This window comes from Neofelis nebulosa, chromosome 4, assembly GCF_028018385.1.
Source record: "Neofelis nebulosa isolate mNeoNeb1 chromosome 4, mNeoNeb1.pri, whole genome shotgun sequence".
Lineage (NCBI taxonomy): Eukaryota > Metazoa > Chordata > Mammalia > Carnivora > Felidae > Neofelis > Neofelis nebulosa.
Window position 1 is genome coordinate 46,834,560 of NC_080785.1, and position 19,754 is coordinate 46,854,313.

General features: G+C 38.0%; 1 protein-coding gene across 1 annotated transcript in view; it reads right to left on the bottom strand.

Moving 5' to 3' along the window:
• ITPRID1 (ITPR interacting domain containing 1) overlaps positions 1-16,597 on the bottom strand; it is a 109,353-nt gene extending 92,756 nt beyond the window's left edge. Inside the window, exon 1 of the mRNA XM_058724672.1 lies at positions 16,463-16,597. The gene's annotated coding sequence lies outside the window, so the exon portion shown is untranslated. The remainder of the gene's footprint in view (positions 1-16,462) is intronic.
• Between the last annotated feature and the right edge of the window lie 3,157 nt (positions 16,598-19,754).

Sequence of the window (19,754 nt, forward strand, 5' to 3'; positions counted from 1 at the left end):
ATGAGCATGCAATCACATCTACAAAGAAACCCTCAAATACTCCTATTTTGACTATTAATTACATATCTATTTATTAATGTAGCTCATTTAGTGAGAGATTGCAGTGCACATGCATTGAAATATGCATTAGGAATTGGGAGAACACGAACCTATCTAAACATAGCTCCTACTAGAATGGTCTTGGGAAAATCAATTCCTCTTCAGAGGCATAGTTAATTCAGAAAAAGTAATGTGTACATCACTGAATACAAAAAAAAAGCTTTCTGCATGAAAATTAAAGAACATACAATATATATCAAAGCCTGGTAAACAATGTGCAGTTGATAGCCAGTGCACTGATATTCCAAGAACAGTCTCCCAGATAGAACACTTCCTTGAAGGTCTGCCCCTCAGCCTCCAGAAGAACACACCTTAGCCACAAATCGGTACTTAAAGTAAAGTGACCTAGTTCACCGTCCAAGGGAGGAGGTAATAAAGTAGATCAACATGACAAGTAGAGTTGCTAAGTTTTTTCTGGGGAAAAAGAGAAAGTTTTATGGGAACTCATAAGTCAAGTTCTCAGCCCAGCTTTGAGGGTTTGGAAAAAACATCCTGGAAAATATCAAATTTAAACTTGATATTTTAGTTAGTTGAGGAGGTGAAGGAGAAGAGAAATAAACTAAAAGGTAGGGGTTGTCCAACTAGAAGGAAGGTGAGGGTAGAGCAAAAGTGAGACTAGAAAAGTGATGCCATGAATATTTGCAATAAGTATGCCATTCTCATAGTCTTGATCTCTTTGGGTTAACACAGAAATCTTGTAATAGAATGTTAAGGATAAGAAAAGTGAGACCCAGAAAAGCTAAGTGATTTCACAGTGTCACAAAATGAAATTTTGGTATATTCAGCACTAGAACTAAAGTCTCAGGAATCCCCTATGTAATGCTTCAACCATTAATGGGTTATCCTGGGAAACAGGCTAAAAGAAGCACAGTTTTAATGTCTTCCTGATCAAGTGATTTCACTTGTAATCTCTTTTGTCTGGGATAGCCTTCTTAAGGTGCCAGTAAGTAAAGGTAACCCCCCTATGCTCTACGTGGGTGGGAGGAAGGAGGGTGATCTAGGCAGAGGGAACAGCATGTGTAAAGGTCTTCAGGCAAGAGAAAGAATGGTCCACTTGAAGAATTGCAAGAATCTAGGTACGGCTACTGCATGACTTATGAAGAGTCAGTGTCAAATGATATAGCCAGAGATGAGAAGGAGTAACCAGATCATGAAAGATGTCATATGCTATTAAGAGGTTTACATTTTATTCTGAGGGTAGCAGAAAGTGACATGATCAAATTTATATTCTAAAAAGTTCCTCTTGCTTCAATATGGAGAGTGGAATGAGTGGAAAGAACAAAAACTCAAGGCAGGATGCTGAAAACCAGTTGAGATATAATGGTGGCTACAACCGGGGCCCCAAGATTAGAGAGAAAAATGTGAGTAATTTAGGACTACGTGGCAGAAAAAAATCAGTAGGTTTTACTGACTGTCCTCAATGTGGAGGGAGACAGTGGTCAAAGATTTTTCTCAGGTTACCAACTTGGGCAAGTGGACAATACCATTTCCTTTATTGGGCAGGGATTATAGAAGGAGGAGTAAGTTTATGGAGGGATCCAGTGTGTTTTGCTTTGCAAATGTAGTTTGAGGTTCCCCTGGAAACACTGAGGGGAAGTATCACAATGCAATTTGGATAGTGAGTCTAGAGTTCAGTAGTGAAGTCTGGACTAACATACATGTGCAGCCACAAAATAACTCCTAATTGAAGCCAGGGTGACAGATGAATTCACTCCAAGAGAGAGTCTGGAGTGAGAGGGGAATCTAGACCCAGAAGGAGGGCAAGATGAGGAAAAGGGTTAAGAATGCCAAAAGCTAAAGCAGACTTGTGAGCTCTAAAGAACTGAAACCTTTGACCTTCATGAGAAGCCAAATTTTAATCATCAGGTTGCTTGGATTCTGGAACAGAGTTGGATGCATTGTTGAAATATCTACTGGGAGTAAGTTATCATAGGGAGAGACAACAGACAGTTGAGACTTTTGGTTAAAGGGTTCTCAAACCTGAATGAGCATGTTTTTAGTCAGTCAATAGGTCTGGGGTGGGATGAGAAAATCTACATTTTTTCCCTCAAATTTTCCAAGACAACTCTTATGGAGTAAATCCCAACAAATCTCAGTATTTCAGAATCATTGTTTCTGGTTAGTGCATCCTCTCTCCTGATTGAATTCTGGTCAATTCTGCTTCTTGTCATTGTTCTTCTATACACACACTCACCTCCTATTATTAAATATTTAAAAAGACATATTGATTAGGATGGAAGAGTGCTACAATTCCCACTCAGACCCTCAGAAAACCTATCTTACAAAGAAGATGTGAATGATGATGGTAATGATGGATTAATGATCAGAGACTGAGCCTGCAGTAGGGAGAGGAAGCTTCAGCCTCCCTAGAATCTTCTTCAGACCCTCATTGTTTACTAAGACCCATTGAAGTGTTTCCTATTTTAGGGAAAAGATTATGTCAACATACCTTTAAAGATAAACCCACTCTCATTTCAAGGGAGTCCTCCCATATAGGAATTCTGTATTTAGTAATTGTGACAAAAATTAGATGATAAGGTGATGGTAACGATGGTCACCACTTATTATTGGCTTGTGCCAAATCCCACATGAAAAGTGTGACAACACTTTATTAATTGATCCCCCCAAGAAACTTAGGTGGAAGTCATTCTTTAAAAAACATTTTTTTTGGGGGGCGCCTGGGTGGCTCAGTCAGTTGAGCGGCTGACTTCGGCTCAGGTCACGATCTCGCTGTCCGTGAGTTCAAGCCCCGCGTCGAGGCTAGGTTCAAATCTCTGTGTTGACAGCTCGGAGCCTGGAGCCTGTTTCGGATTCTGTGTCTCCCTCTCTCTGACCCTCCCCCGTTCATGCTCTGTCTCTCTCTGTCTCAAAAATAAATAAACGTTAAAAAAAAAATTTGTTTAAAAAAAAAAATACAAACAACATTTTTTTAACATTTACTTATTTTTGAGAGACAGAGCATGACTGGGGGAGGGAGGGGCAGATAAAGAGAAGACACAGAATCCGAAGCAGGCTGCAGGCTCTGAGCTGTCAGCACAGAGCCTGATGCGGGGCTTGAACCCACAAACCATGAGATCATGACCTGAGCCAAAGTTGGATGCTCAACCGACTGAGCCACTCAGGTGCCCTAGGTGGAAATCATTCTTATCCTCATCTTGTGGATGAGGAAACGGAGATTCACAGATATTAAAACAACTTGTCCTCAGTCATATAGTTCATATGGATAGAGGTAGGAGGTAGGCAAGTCTAGGTCTATCTGTCCCCCAAATCCATTCTCTTAATAATTATATATATTTCTAGAGATCATACAAAGAGTATGCAAACAGCTCCTATACATATTCCAAATGATTAATTCAGGGAAAGAAAGCCTATATTTTCAGAGATGTCAGAGTCTTTTTCAGTTTTCCAGTGGTTCTGAATAGATGGGAAGTAGATTTAGGCCCGGGCTCATCAAGCTGTCATGTTTGTTGAGAGAGTTTCTACGCAGTTCCAAGAACCCTGGCTGAACAGGGACAAGAGCTAAAGGTAGGCTTTCCTTCCTTCCACATTTTGCAAAGACACTTTAATTCAATAGTTTTGAACATTCCCAATGAGCCAGAAACTTACTAGAAAATACAAACTCCATGTACAGTACAATTAAATGATGATTGGGACTGATTTATGTTAGTAAGCTACAAAAATAAATTGGAGGCAATTCTTTCCTAAGTAGTCTTTAGCAGATAATGTGATAAATCTAGATGTTAAATGCATATCATGAGATTAAGTGACCCAAAATAGCTCTATGTTCCACTGGATGGATGTTAAGATGGTGTTTCATTTTAAGAAGACTTTTAACAATGCTTATTATATTTTAGCCCTTAGAGTTAAATTTGACACATCATGAATGCTCAACAAATATTTGTTATTCATTCTCATCACAATAAATCCTGCTAGGTCAATTCAATCTTTCTACAGTAAAAATTCAAATTAAATTGCTGTTTCCACTGTGAAGGAGACCTCCCCAAATACCATTTTACCCTCATTTTATTTATGCTGGTCCCAGAGTACTTTGTGCCACATTGTGCCTACTGTTAGACCATTGGGTCTCAACTGTAACTGATTTTGCCAATGGGACCTTTGGCCATGCCTGGAGACATTTTTGTTGTCACAGTGGGGTGGGGGACGCTCCTAGAATCTAATGAATAGGGGCCAAGGATAATGTTAAACAAGCTATAATGCACAGAGCAGGCACTGTCTCCCAGCATCAAAGAACTTTTCCGTTCCAAATACCAAAAGAGTGTTGAGATAGAAAAACCCCATGTTACCCAAAAGAAAAGCATAAATTGCTTAGAACTTAGGACCCAGAGCTGGCTCCAGTGTGTACTACATGTGAGACATTGGGCAGATCTCAATTCTTGAATCTCAGTATTCTCACCAGTAAAATGCAAACATTTATTTTACAGATGCTCCCTTCACAGAATTATCGTAGGGATCACTGCAATAATGTATGAAGAATGGTCTTTAAACTTACTACAGTCATTTTAGATGCATTGTGATTTGTATGTATGATGACAATACTAATAATTGTGCAGGCAGCTTGGATACATAGGTTAGGTTTAGAGCTCAGTAATGAAAGAGGCCAGGTTCAAATCTCAATAGAATCTTATTAATTTCATCTCAACAAGTATTTATTGAACAATAGCTCTGGGCTAACTCTCTTCTAGGTACTACAGATGTAAAAATAAGATAGTCTCACTGAATTAAGGAGCTCTCTTTTTAGGATGGAAATAGAGTAATAAACAAAAAGTTGTAACGCTATGTGAAATAATCTAAGATAACAGAGGATAGGTGAATGAAGTTTTTTTTTAGAAGCAGAGCAATTCAAGATATATTTTAAAAGTTTATGGGCTGCATTATTACTGGCAACAACAACAACAAAACCCTTTCTTTAGTGTCTCACTTAACTGATCCCCATGGGGGAAAATGTACATTCTTATGACTTAGATTACCCACTCTGCAGAATAATGAAAGTCGGTAAGAAGACCAAAATTGCTTTTTAACAATGAATGTGTTAAATCTGACCATATAGAAAAGTAACACAATGGAGGCAGCTCTCTAATCTTTACTCCTGAAATGGGACCACTAGCCAGGACTCAAAACAGCTGCATACTGCATATGCTGCAAATTGCTTATCACTGTAATTGAGGTATAAAATGCTTTCAGGATGCAAATGGATGGTATTTGGGGAAAGTTTTCTAGGACACTCTAGGCAGCTGGATCATATTCCCATTTACTGTGCTCATAGGAAATAAATAACTGTTCGGTAAATGTCTGATGAACTGAACCAATGGCACTGATTTTGTTCCTTTCTCTACTAAAACCACTAAGCATGTTTAGTTGGAAGGGAGAGTGTCAATTATTCAGAGACATTTCTTAAAAAATGGTACATGGACTCATCTGGCCTACACATTGTCTTGAGTATGGAAAAGTATCAGGATCATCGGAAAGTTGTTATATTAGTGATATATTATGCTTCCTACAATGTGCCTTGTCACATTCCTTTCCATGAGTGTTTTCAGTATTGTTCAATATAGTGGTTCTAAGCCATTTTAGTCTAGCTGGTTCTTCAGTGGTTCAAGAAGAACCATCACCCTTACAACTATCATTTTTGTCAACAAACTTCACATAGTAAGAAAAAAGCCCAGGTTTCTTTTCTTTTCTTTTTTTTAATGTTTTTTTTTTTTAATTTATGTTTGAAACAGAGAGAGAGAGACAGAGCATGAGCAAGGGAGGGGCAGAGAGAGAGGGAGACACAGAATCTGAAGCAGGCTCCAGGCTCCGAGCTGTCAGCACAGAGCCCAACACGGGGCTTGAACTCACCAACGGCGAGATCATGACCTGAGCTGAAGTCAGACACTCAACCGACTGAGCCACCCAGGTGCCCCTCTTTTTTTTTTTTCACTTAAGCATTTTATTTTATGACACAATGAAAACTCATTAAGTTTCAAAGGAAACAGATTAAAAATTTACATGTCATTTTCCTTGTGATATTGAAAATATGAATTCAAATACACATTCACAAGTAAGATGTACAAAAAAATTTTCACGGCACTGAGGGATTCACAGATTGGTTTTTGTTAGAAATAACATGGAAATCAGCTTCCTTAAAGTTTAGGTTCTTTTCCATATGAAAATTTGACTCATTGCTCTCCAATAATTTAGAAACTAGAAAAAATCCTTCAAGATTTAAAGGAGAAGGTAGGGCAATAACGTCAACTACAACTGAAAAATAAAGTGTCAGTTTGAGGGGTGCCTGGGTGGCTCAGTCAGTTAAGTGCCCGAATTGGCTCAGGTCATGATCTCACGGTTTGTGGGTTTGAGCCCTGTGTCGGGCTCTGTGTTGACAGCTCAGAGCCTGGAGCCTGCTTCAAATTCTGTGTCTCCTCTGTCTGTCCCTTTCCTGCTCACACTCTGTCTCTTAAAAATAAATAACTGTCTCTCTGTCTCTTAAAAATAAGTAAATGTTAACAAAATTTAAAAGTGTCAGTTTGAGAACAGACTATAATAAAAAATGTAGTATTATTTGTAATGTAGAATAGCATTTTCTAAATCTAGATTGAAACCTGATACAATTCTAATGAGGGGTGGTATGTGAGTTACTATTTCACAACACGAACACATTGAATTTGACACAGTTTGAGAGCATCTACGATCCCTCATGGATACAATCCAGGACAATCTCTTACATTTTTGTGGGGTTTACCTCCAGGAAACCTACCAGGTCCTCACAGAGAAGATGAAGGAAAGATCCCTTCATGGCTCTGGGAAAGGGAGAGGAAAAGCATTGAAAGTATTATGAAATATGCTCAGATCCTTCTCCATAGTCTTTGGAGCTTTCCAAGGGAAAAAGACTTTGACAGACCCTTACTCCAATTGTAGAAGAGCTTTTCTCCTATACTAGACCATTTTAGCCTATGTCACCTGTGGAGAAAACAAAACAAAACAAAACGTAGTCAACGGGGGTCGGGCTTTAAGGATATAGAGGGGAATGGTGCTACCAGGTGGGGCAATGTGGGCAGGAAGGAGAAGGCTATCCCACTAACCAAACAGTCTTTTCACAACAGAACTGTGAAAGTCACAACCCTAACATATAGGCCATTAAAGACTGAGATCTAATCGGAAGATTGTAGAATGCTTCCTCTCCCCAACATTTAACTAACATGCCAATGGGGTTTCAATATAATAAAAGGGGATTATAGCTGAAAGAGCTGTAAGTCTCTGTCTGTGTCACTTTTTCTCGGAGGAGTTACTTAAAGAAAACCAAAGTCAAGATAGGAGCTATAAACAGGGACACTAGAGGAATTTGAAACTCTGGTACCTAGAGCTATAGCAAACATTAAACATAGCCCCATACCTAGTCAGATTAACATAAATTCTCACACTAAAGGCTATTTACCTCAGTTCCTGTTACCTGATACAACACGTATGACTTTCAACAAAAATTTACAATACATATCAAAGGCAAGAAAAACATAGTCTGAAGAGACAAAACAATTGTTAGAACCAAACCCAGATATGACACAGATGTTGGAATGATCAGATAAGGGATGTAAAATAACTGTGATTAATGTGTTACGGGTATAATGGAAAAAGTAGACAGCGTGTAAGAAAAAAAGAAGGGTAATGTAAGCAGAGAGAGGGAAACCTTAAGAAAAAATTGAAAGGAAAGTCTAGAAATGAAAAAATACTGCAACAAAACGAAGAACACTTTTGATGAAATCATTAGGAGACTCACACAGCCATGGGAAGAATCGATGAACTTAAAGATAGGCCAGTAGAAACTTCCCAAACTAAAAGTCAATGAGGAAAAAGAATGAAGTCTAAAACAGAACATCCAAGAACTGTGGGACAATTTTAAGATGCGGCATGTATAATTTTAATATCAGAAACACAAGAAAGAGAGCAGAGCAGAAAAGCATATTTAAGTAATAGCCAGAAACTTTCCAAAATTAACGACAGACTCCAAACCACAGATTAGGAAATTTGAAAGCACCAGATAGTATACATATGAGAAAATCATACCTAGTTATATTATTTTCAAACCATAGAAAGCTAAAAACAAAGAGAAAATTTTGAAAGGAACCAGAGGAGGGGAAATGTACCTCCAAAGGAACAAATATAAGAATTACAGCAGACTTCTCACCAGAAGCCAAGCAAGCAAAATGAGAGTGAAGTGAAATATTTCGAGCATTGAATGAAAAAATTCCACCAAATTAGAATTTTCGATCCAGTGAAATTATTTTTCAAATGTAAAGAAAAATAAAGCCATTTCAGAAACACAAAAATTGAGAAAATTCATCATCAGTGGAATTGTCTGCCAACAAATGTGAAGAGAATTTCTTTACGCAGAAGGAAAATGATGCAGGTAAAAAATTTGGATCGATAAAAGAAAAGAGTATCATGGAAGAATAAATAAATACAGGTGAAGTAAAACATTTTGTTTTTCTTATTCCTAATTGATCTCAAGTATAACTGTTTGAAGTAACAATAATAACAATGTATTGAGTGATTATAGCATATGGATCAATGAAATGGGTAACAGTAATATCACAAGGGATGGGAAGGAGAAATTGGGTATCCATTTTAAGGTATCTGTACTACACCAGAAGTGGTATAGCGTTATTTAAAAGTGAATTTAGAATAGTTTAAAATGTGCATTGTAAACTCTAGGGAGATCGCTAAAAATGTTTTTAAATTAATAGAATTAACAAACTAAGCCAGGGAGTACAGAATCATATAAAATGCTCATTAAAAGCAGAAAGGGAGGGGAAAAAGTCAACAAAGGACAAATGCAACCAAGAGAAAACAGTTACGAACATAGTAGATACTAATCCAGTTACATCAATAATCACTTAAAATGTGAATGGTCTAAACACAGCAGTCAAAAACCAAATACTGTAGGAGGGTATAAAAAAAAAAAAACAGCCCTAATTTTATGCTGTCTATAAGAAATGCACTTAAATATAAGAACTCAGATAAATTAAAGATAAAAGGGATGGACAAAGATATACCACACTGATCAAAAGAAAGCTGAATTAGCTATATACACTTTAAACAAAGCTGACCTCAGAGCAAGGTAGATTATCAGGGATAGAGATGGGCATAATATAATTACATAAGAAGACATAACAGTCTTGTATATGCACCCAACAAAAAACATCCAAAAAATGACGTAAAAATGGGTAGACCTTAAAAGAGAAATAGACAAATTTACTATTATAGTTGGAGACTTCAACCCCCCTCTTTTAGTAACTGATACACAAAGTAGGCAGAAAATCAGTAAGCCTGAACAACACTATTAACTGGCTTGATCCAAATTACATTTATAGAAAACTGCATTGACCTGCTGAAGAATGTGCATTCTTCTCAAGCTAACATGGGACATTCAACAAGACTGACCACATTCTGGGCTAAAAAATACATTTACAAGACTGGACAAATGCGAAGATTTAATACGTTCTCATGCACAGTGGAATCAAAATAGAAATAAGTAATGGAAAAAAGCATGGGAAATTTCCAAATGGCATTAAACAACACAATTCTATACAACACAATGTGAGCTAAGAAATCTCAAGATAGTTTTTAAATATTTTGAACTCAATGAAAATGAAAACACAAAATTACAAAAGCAGCGCTCAGAAAGGAATTTATAGCACATGTTTTAGAAAGAAAACTAAAGTCTAAAATTGATCAACTAAGCTTCTACCTTAGGAAACTAGAGAAAGAAGAGCAACATAAGCCTAAAGCAAGTAGAAGAAAAGAAAAATAATAAAAATGAGAGCGAAAATCAATGATGTTGAAACAGGAAAGCACTAGAGAAAAATGAATGCAACTAAAGCCAGTTTTTCTAAAAGATTAATAGAAGGGATAAATCTCTGGCCAGGCTAACTGAGAATAAAAGGGCAAAGACACAAACGTAATGTGGGAGCCAGATTTCTCACAGTTGGAGTGGAAATTTATAAATAAGCAAAGGGAAGAGGCTACAGCGATCCAGGTGGTAATGGATTAGACTTGGGCACATCAGTACTAACTCATGATTAACTTAGTGTAGGTACAGATGGTTATATATGGACATATTTATAGGTATGTCTGTATACACGGGTCAGCATTATATATATATATATATATATATATATATATATATATACATATATATATATGTATATGCTTCTAGGCTCTCTCAGCTGACAGAAGAAATACATATATATGTATATATGTACATATGTATGAATAAAATATGTGTATATATGTGTGTATGTATATATATGTATGTATATATACACATAAAAATGTGTATATATACATACATATATATGTGTGTGTGTGTGTATATATATATATATACATATATATATGTATATGCATATATATATATATATATATATGCACACATATATATATATATATGCACACATTTCTTCTGTCAGCTGAGAGGGCCTAGAAGCAAAACACCCCACCGTTAATAAGCATGCCTTGGTTTCTAATACCTTTCTCCAATATAAGGAAGCAATGCTCCTTGAGAGATGGCTGATTATAGGTCTAGGGCAGGAAATATAAAACAGAAACTCATAGGTCCTGACAGCACCAGAAAGTAAGGAAGTGCTAAGCACACACACATACACATACACTGATGTGGTATGTCAGAGATACAAAATCCTGCTGAAAAAGTTCCTAATGGCCAAAGCTGGTACAATATGAGCATATAATAAATAAAGCAGTATGAGATCATAACTAAAAGTTTAAAATCAATATCCATGAGTCCTCAATGATCGTGGGGAAACAGACAAATCTCCCATGCAGAAAAATTCCAAATAATGTAGGTAGATACACCACCTTCTAACTTCCCACTCCGTGGATGTGGACGATGCGTAGTTACTTTCCTTCCAGAGAGTGCAGTATAAGGTGGGGGGTGGGGAGTAACTTTACAGTAGAGAAACCTGACAGTCCCTGAACCAAGCGATCAAGGTGAGCATCAACAGCCATGTCATGTTGATAGTCATGTACCCTTCATCCAGTATGAAGACAATGGTGCTTTACTTCTGTGATCTTCCTCCTACACACTCAGAACTTCGCTCTAATCATGAAGACAAACACCAGACAAATTCCGACTGAGGGGCAGTCTACAAAATACCTGATCAGTGTTTTTTGTTTTTGTTTTTTTAAATGTCAAAGCCATCAAAAACAAGGAAAATCTAAGAAACTGTGTCAGTCAAGAGGGGCTTAAGAAGAAGTGACAACAAAATGTAATGTGGTGTCCTGCATGGGACTGTAGAACAGAAAAAAAGAACATTTGGTAAAAACTAAGGAAATTTAAATGAAGTGTGCACTTTGGTTAATAATGATGTATCAGTATTGGTTCATTAATTACAACAAATGTACCACACTAATGTAAGATGTTAATAATAGGGACAAATGGACATGAGAAACTCTCTGTACTATCTTTGCAATTTTTCTATAAATCTAACACTATTAAAAAATAAAAAGTTTTATTCATGTAGAAATTGGCCTAGATGGCATTTAGTACATCCTCTCCAACTCTGAGATTCAGTGACTTTAAAATTAAGATTTTTTTGTGATAGTGTGCTAAGTGACAGATAGGAATATGTGTATTAAAATTATATATATATATTCAGACAGACTGTATTTTAAAAACAATTTACCAAGGGCATAATTATTTTTATAAACTAAAAAGAAGTGAATAGAAGTTTTATTTTTAAAATCAATAGATATCCATGGTTGATGCTCTTTTGGGCTGTGTGCCCCTCCTCTAAGCTCAACCAGTGCCCTGTGCTTACCTCTGTCATTGTGTTTACAAGAAACCATTTAAAAATTAATTTTAATGTTTATTTATGTGGAGAGAGGGAGAGATAGTGTGAGTGGAGGAGGGTAAAAGAGAGAGGAGAGAGAGAATCCCAGACAGGCTCCACACTGTTAGCATGGAGCCCAATGTGGGGCTTGAACTCACAAAAACATGAGATCATGACCTGAGCCAACATCAAGAGTCAGATGTTTAATTGACTGAGCCATCCAGGCACCCCATACAAGAAACCATTTTATACATTTTTGCTGTTTGTTTTGTCTGTCTTCTTCTCAAATTACAAAATTCTCAAGTAAAAAAAATATTCTGCATTCCTACTACCTCGTACAGATCCTGGAATATTGTGTCTTTGGGGACACAGGCAGAGGGCAATGCAGTGTGAAATCTTGGACAAGTAACCGCTCTAGTTTCCTCACATGCAAAATGAAAAATTTGGGCCATTGCCACCTCTGGGGAGACTTCCAGATCTAAGATTCAAGATTCTTTTCCCATCTAAATGAATTGGGCATAATTTCACAAAATAAGAACTCTAGGGAGATTATATGGCTTGCCCAAATTCTTCTTTTGGATCTTCTGGAAGGTGATGGAAGGTTGAGATTCAGGAAATGTATGCTCTGTGGGAATTGGTTCAGAAAGTCTGTTTCTGTAAGTTTTAAATAATTTGTTAATTATTTAACAAATGGTTAAAATATGAAAGGGTTGAATACAAGGATAATTATTTTGTAAGATCTTAAATTTTTTTTTTTATTTTCTACAATCTGCAGAAAATATCCTGTGTGATAAAGTGAACATATTGCTATATGTATGTCACTCTAATTATGCTGTTTTTTCCTTGGGCCTGAGATTAAGGAAGAATGATGGAGAAGCACCCTTCACTGTCTACACATCTACAAGTCACACTCTGAGGCTCTTCCAACATCAAAGATTCTGCTCTGTCTTAATCAGCCATATTCTCCACAATCTCACTCCTGCCCCTCAGTGACACTGATTGCTTGAAACAACGAGTTCACCTAGAAAAACCTATCACAGTGGTATTAGTTTCCGAATGAGCTGTAACCAATTACTACACACTTAGCTTCAAGACAACACACGTTTATTATCCTATAGTTCTGGAGGTCAGAGGTCAAAAATGGGTGTCACCGGGCTCAGATCAAGATGTTAGGAAGGCTGCATTCCATTCTGGGAACTCTGGGGGAGGGTCCATTTCCTTGACTTTCCCAGTTTCTAGAGGCCGCCCGCATTGCTTGGCTCATGGCTGCTTCCTCCAGCTTCAAAGCCAGCAGGGTGGCATCTTCAGATCTCTCTGATGGACCCTCTATCTGTGTTAACACATCTCCTCTCTCAGTCACTCCCCTGCCTCTCTCCAACAAGGACCCCTGTGCTCACCCTGGGTGCACCCAGATAATTCAGGATAATCTTCCTATCACAAGACTCTTAATCATCTCTATGAAGTCCTTAAAAAATGTCTATTTATTTTTGAAAGACAGAGAGAGTACGAGCAGAGGAGGGGCAGAGAGAGAAGGAGACAGAGGGTCCGAAGCAGGCTGTGTGCTGATAGCAGATAGGCCAATGCAAGACTCGAACTCAAGAACTGTGACATCATGACCTGAGCAAAAGGTGGAAGCTTAACCGACTGAGCCACCCATGTGCCCTGAAGTCCTTTCTGATATGCAAGGAAATATATTGACATCTTTGCTATGGGAGCCATTATTCCGTCTAGCATATATCCATCTTTCTTTTACTATCCAATGGAGTGGATACCTCTTGTGTGGAACACTATTTTCACAGCAACCTCCGAGTCAGGAACATTTGGTGCCAGTCACATCTTCTCCCAGAGAAGTCACTGCTTTAACAATTCTATAAAGATTGCCCTTTTAGAAAGTGTAAAAGGGTATGTGAGGCTCTAATTATAGCTATGTGAGCATATAATACTTTTGAATTAGGCAAAATTTATCTTTTTCTTAAGAGTATAGTTTTGGACTTAGATGTAAATCTGGGCTCCACCCTCCACTATCTCTGTCGCTCCGAATGGGTGACTTACTTTTTCCTGAGCTTTGCTATCTCTAACTCAACCACAATTCCTGCCATCTTTATATACTATATCCCCACTATCCCTGAGTTTTCTCTATTGAGATTTGAAGGATAGCCAGGGTGTCTAAAATTATAGGGTAAAAGGCATAATTGGACTTCATAGACTTAATAGAAATAAATAAGAAAACAAACAAGATTGTATAATTTGGGTGGGCTTTTTACATGAAGTCTAAAGTTTGATTTATTGAATCTCTTCTTTGAAAATATTAAAAAAAATTTTTTTCTTTAACATTTATTTATTATTGAGAGACAGAGAGACATAGAGCATGAGCAGGGGAGGGGCAGAGAGAGAGGGAGACACAGAATCTGAAGCAGGCTCCAGGCTCTGAGCTGTCAGCACAGAGCCCAACGTGGGCTCAAACTCACAAACTGCGAGATCATGACCTGAGCTGAAGTTGATCGATTAACCAACTGAGCCACCCAGGTGCCCCTGAAAATATTTTCAATACTTATTTTCTAGAACCTATACATATGTACCAAAAAACCTTTGCACAATGACCTAAAGTTCCAATAAGACACTAAGGTGATGCAATATTGTGCATATTATAAAATATGATGTTTATAAAATGGGGTTTACTATCAATCTCTGGCCCCTCTCCTTTGCCCAACCCTGTGTCTCTGGGATTCTCTACAACTTGTTCAAGTTGTTTTGTGCACCCCATGGTTTAAAAGACAATTAAACTAAGCTTCCAAAGTACTCCCCTTCCTTCCTGAGTGCCCCCATTTATTAATATTATATTAAATTGGTTAAAAGTTCAACGTTTAACTAGGAGCCCAGTATATTATTAGCAACATAACTTATTAAGGATTATTTAATACATATTTAGACTATGTCTTTTCCTAACACAATGTCTTTGGCCCCTTATAACATGAAATAGAAAATCATTAGTCCCTTCTGCAAAAGAGTACACCTTGATCACATTCTTGGGATTTGTGCCCTGATTTCTTCATTGTCTTTTCTCATTCTCTCATTCACACTCCCCTCCTTCAATTACTGGTTCTTTACATAAGAAACGTATCACTTTGGCTCATCACAAACATTTTAAACAAGACAATGTATGCAAAATGAAGTGAGAAAATGTTTCTATCTTTTCAGTCTTGTGAAGTAATCATCATAAAAACTGTTGTCAATTATAGTCCTCCAGCATTTTTCAACTATAAACACTTGCTGGACATCATGCCATGACCAAGCATGTATATCTGACTTATTTTTTAGTGGCCATATTGTTGTCCATTGTATGAACATATCATGATTGGTTTCTCTCTAGACTTCCCTTTACTGTTGTTGCAGAAAGCAGATTGTTTGTCTCATTGCATTTATCCTTCTATGTATTTTTCAACAGAGAAGTACAAAAAGGAATTAAAAAGCAGCCCTACAGCTATTTTCTTAAAAAAATCCTTTCCCCCAAACTCCCTCACTTCTTGATCTCCTGTTTTGGAGGAGTTGGGGGAGTGGCCAAGGAAAGTTATTATTTAGCAACATATCATCAAATATGAATAAACAATTACTAGAGACCGTCCTGCTCTCCAGACGGTACCCCCTGGTACCCCCGTGATGGTGATTTTGGAACCAGGAGAAGTGAGAGGGACCCCTGCAGTGACTTTAGAAAAGTATCTACTGATAGTACAGTTACTTTTATTATATAATGAGACAGACACACATGTATCAAATAAAAGCAATTATATTTCTATATGTTGATATGGAAATATACATGTATAAATCTGCTCTATTATCCCATTGGAACATTCAATTTCATTAGTTTTAGCATGTTTCATTAATCAACAACTTATGTCTGTTAAAGCCATACTTTGTATCGCTACAAAGTACCAAAATATCATTCTGATTAGGGCATTCTGAGCATTGTTCTGAATGACATCCTCACACAAAAATATCACCATCTGGAAACCAGAAATGGAGCATCATGCTTATAAGTAGTTCTTACCTCTGGACTCTCCTCTCCTCTCTCTCTCTCTCTCTCTCTCTCTCTCTCTCTCTCTCTGCCCCCCCCCCTTTCTCCCCTCCTCTGCATTCAGCTAGGTCTCATGACCACACCATGTATTTGTCCTTTCTTAGCTACAGCTCTAGATTATTATCCTCTGTGATCTGCCCCCACCCACAGAGACTCAGACTTAATCCCCTTCCTCTGTCTCCTCCTCACTCCTCAGCCTCTGCATGATCGACAACATTTCACATTATTCTACTGGTTTCTAACAGCTGCAGTCTCATCAACATCCCCTGCATTCAACCCAAGTGTGTTAGCTTGGTCACAGTCAAAAGATACTTGGAAATACTTATAAATAAAAAGTACTTATAAATAGGAAGAGGGAAAGAGGGTACAGACTTTCTATGCCCCTTCTTTTAGTGATCAAGAAGAACATTCAGGTTGCTAAGGCAAAACTGATGAACAGTCTTACCTCGGCCCGTTGGAGTAGAAGTCAGGGGACAAGCAAAGCCCACCCCCTCAAGAAGCTGGTCATCACAACAGCCTCCATCGGCCCTCATCCACCTGCAACACAAACTCCACTCCTGAACTCTCTGGCAGTTGTGTACCTGGACAGTTCCTGAAGGAAACAGTATAGCATTTGACTAATCTTGCGTAACATTTTCATAATCCACACCCATTTGTCCCAGGGAAAAACCTGTTTTCCTGATCTTTTTGTATCAGGAAACATTCAAAACAGGGATCTGAGATAGTGGGGCTCCTTCAGACAAATGAGCCAAATTAGAGGAGACTTCCTGTATGCATGGGCACCACAAGATTTTTGGAGGTCTACCTTGTGCCAGACCCAGGGCTGGGGAAAGGAGACGTGAAGAACAAATCACTTTCCTCTCCCCAAGGATCTCACAGCCTTTTGGGGGCCACAACTAGTAACTTCCACGGAGAAATGTTGAGGACCCAGAGTGATAGAGGACATATTATCAACCAGGAATTTGGGAAGGCTTCACCAAGGAGTAGTGTCTGAAAGGAGTTTTGAAGCATGAGTAGGAGTTTTCCTAATGAATGAGGTTTGAGCTAGACTTGGGGTAGTGGGAAAGATGTTGAAAGTAGAATATCAAACAAAGGTAGAAAATTATTGAACAGGATGATCCATTTGGGGAACTGCAAAGTCATATGTATGGCTATAAAGTCATCTGTATGGCTATGTGGAGCCTCACCTTGGGGTATGATTTATGACTTAGAAAATAACAATTGTGAATTTGGGTACTATAATGATCTTACAAGTTACTGTATGAATTTAGCATACCATTTGTAATTGTAAGAAAACATTGAAGGGAGGCGTTGATGTATATTTAGTTACTCTGAGTGCTCAGAAAGTGGGTGGTCTGGTTGGTCAAATGACCTACCTTGAATTAGGTCACTGAATACCAACTTCCAAATAATTAGAATAATTAAATTTTATTAAATATTAAAGCTGTCTTTGGTACATGTGAATATTCCTTTGGCACTTCAGAAGGATCTTCAAATCTTTAGAAAGGGTCGGGACTGTAATCAGCATGAGTACCACTCTCTGTGAGGTCCAAGGTGATTGCCAACAAGGTCTGCTAGGGGGGAGGTGAGCTTAGGGTTCTCCTATTTTAAAAATCACTTGCATTTTGAATATTTTTACACTTTATGTGCTGTGAAGCCTCCTGACAGATTGAATTTGGGCCAACATAATAAATGAAGCACTGCACTAATGTTAATGCAAACAAATAATCAGAACAAACCACATTTCCCCACGTGATCTAGTAAACATATGGTCTTGTGGTTGAAACTTGGCAAGTTAATTGTCATAAGAACCCTGAAAGGAAGGTGGAATGCATTGGTAATTCTATCCCTAGGTCAGATCTCTGTCCTTGATATTTCCTTGTTCCCACAGACTGGCAAACCCTTGAAACAGCAAGTACGTTCTGTTGTTAGCATTTCTTCCCCCGGTGAAATCACATTAGTGATTATAATTTGCTCCATTTAGTATTGGCTTTACAGCTTCATTAAATGCATCCATTATTTTACTTTGTTTCTAAAGACCTGTTGGATGCCCAGGCCAGGAAAGATATTTTTTGTTTTGTTTCTTTTTTTTGTTTGTTTGTTTGTTTTATTTTTTCTCCTTCCATATGTAACATGTGAGAAGCTAAGAGTCCGAAAGATGGCTTGCTTTGTCCAAGGTCACATGACCTGAACAACAATGCATGCTTCTACCTCCACATCTGAATCCCTTTTTCATATTATCATACTGCTTCGAGGACATGCCTAACTCACCAGTTAAAGCACTATGTTCCCAACACTGTCCTAATGAAAACCTCACACCAGACCTGCAGGATAGGTGCTACTGTCATTCCCGTTTTGCAGATGAGGATCCTAAGACATGGAAAGGTTAGGAACACAACCTCTCAGAGGAAGAATTAGGATTCAAACACCAATGGTTGGCTCCAGAGTCTGTACTCTTATCTACTGCTGATATGCCCCCCAAGGCAGCTAATCTCCCTTCCCCAATGCCATTACTGTTCCTTGCAATTTTGCTACAATATCACTTGTCTATGTGGTTTTCTTACCCACTGAACTCAAAGATTCCAGACAGCAGAGAGCCAACCACTTAATTGTTTTTGTTCATAGACTTATACTTGTTAAGCCCAGAAAATATTCCCCCGTGTTTCTGATCTCAGTTAATGACATAAACATTCACTCAAATTTCAAGTCAGAAATGTGGGGATTATTTTAGATTGATCCCTTCTTCCTCATTCCCTTCACAACCAAGCCCTGTCAATTCTTCTTCCTTAACTCCTCTCAAATTTATCCTTTCCATTCTGTCTCCACCACCACCACCTAAGACTAGACAATTCTGGGTTATATCGGCTACCTTGCTGGTCTTCCAGCCTCCTGACTTCCTGTCATTCCAATCTATTCTCATAGCTAGTAGTGATCTGACCATGTCACTCACTTACTCACCATTGTACTTGTTTGAAGAACCTAAAAGATAATTTTGTTTTTCATTTTTTCTTTTTGTCACACATCACATCCATACAGATGTTGCTTCTTTCCTCTATCAGGAAAAACCTCCTCTTACTTCTTTGCTTGTAGAGTTCCTAATTGTCAAATAAGATTCAAACTCAGTCCATTTATTTTACTTATCCATTCCACCATTGATAGAGCCTCAACTGGGCTCCAGTGCTACTCAATCACCAACAATGACATTATAAGCATTCTTGTTCATGTCTCTCATGACCAGACTTTCATGACCTTGTGTATGAGTTTGTCTGGGATATATAACTTGTAGTCAGATTTCAGGATCAGAGTCAGTTAGGCAAAGTCACAAAGGCTGGTCTAGAGTCAAGGATCAGGAAGAATGATGACTCAGATATATCTAAGCTTACATTTTCACTTTGTTTTTGTGTAAATGATGTACTTAATATCAAGGATCCATGGTGTTTTGAATAACTACAGCTACCTGGGGTCTCTTTTTAACTCAGGATGTCACCTCCAAAGTTTAGAGGTTTCAGCTACCCTTGAAGAGTGAAGGACATATCATAGCTGAGAGGCCTAGCGTCTTGGGCTATTCTCTTTGTTGTTTTGAGTAGGAATGTATGGTGGGTGTTGGTAACATCAACATCCATGGTCCACCTTATTACCACAAAGGGAACGTTATGCTATAGAATAATGGAATGATCTGGTTGCTCTTCTGTCTGGTTTTTCCTTATGGACTCATTACTCCTATTCATCTCTATAGG